Raw genomic sequence first — 944 nt, forward strand, 5'->3', positions numbered from 1 at the left:
GACAGAGGGAAGAGGGAACAGAGACAGAGGGAGATGGGAACAGAGACTTGCTCGCTGAGCCGGTGTGTTTGACTGCAGACGTTCTGTCACCCTGCTCGGTAACATCGATAGTGCGCTTCCGGTGAAGCGTCGGTGTTCTGTCCCTCTTGTAATTTATGTGCCTCGGTTTGTTGGGGTGTTTGGTACCACTTCCGGTTCTGTTTCTCAGCGGTTTGTATATTGGAGCTGCACCAGGACATTATTCAAACAGGCCACGATACACTGCAGCAATCCGGAATCACGCAAAGCAGAACAGGAGCGCTTCTACGGAGTTTTTAAAAGGAGTGGAGACCCAAAAAGCACAATCCACCATTACCTCCACAACAGACCACAACAAGAAGACACAACACGGCCAGACACACTCGTCACCCTACTGTACATCACAGACATATGAGAAGTGACCACAAGACTACTCAGACCCTGAGGTATCAGTGTAATAACAGCACAAGGCAAACAGAGACAAGCCAGGGAATTCCTGGAGGCCTGGTATTCCAACCGGAACTCCATCAACTAACACATTGAATTAGACCCTGTGCACAAACCACTGAGAAACAGAGCTGGAAGTGATACCAAACACCCCAGCAAACTGAGGCATATAAATAACAAGAGGGACAGAACACCGACGCTTCACCGTAGGTGCGCTGACGATGTTACCGAGCAGGGTGGCAGAACATTTGCAATCAAACAGACCGGCTCGATGAGCAAGTCTGCAACCTCATCCACAAACCGAGTTACAAATCTTCTTGAAAATGTTTGAGAGAGTAAGAGGATAACGGGGGGAGAGGGGGGGGAACAGAGAGAGAGATGGAGGGGACTGAGACAGAGACAGAGACAGACAGAGAGAGAGAGAAAGAGAGGGGAGGGACAGAGAGAGAGTGGGAGGGGGACAGAGAGAGAGAGAGACA

The 944-nt window shown here is 50.2% G+C and overlaps 1 protein-coding gene across 1 annotated transcript in view; it reads right to left on the bottom strand.

The window, feature by feature from the left end:
• Positions 1 to 944, bottom strand: part of lig1 (ligase I, DNA, ATP-dependent) — a 17674-nt gene that overhangs the window by 1170 nt on the left and 15560 nt on the right. The gene's annotated exons all lie outside the window — the stretch shown is intronic.

This window comes from Rhincodon typus, unplaced genomic scaffold (assembly GCF_021869965.1).
Source record: "Rhincodon typus isolate 14 unplaced genomic scaffold, sRhiTyp1.1 hic_rhity00000051, whole genome shotgun sequence".
Lineage (NCBI taxonomy): Eukaryota > Metazoa > Chordata > Chondrichthyes > Orectolobiformes > Rhincodontidae > Rhincodon > Rhincodon typus.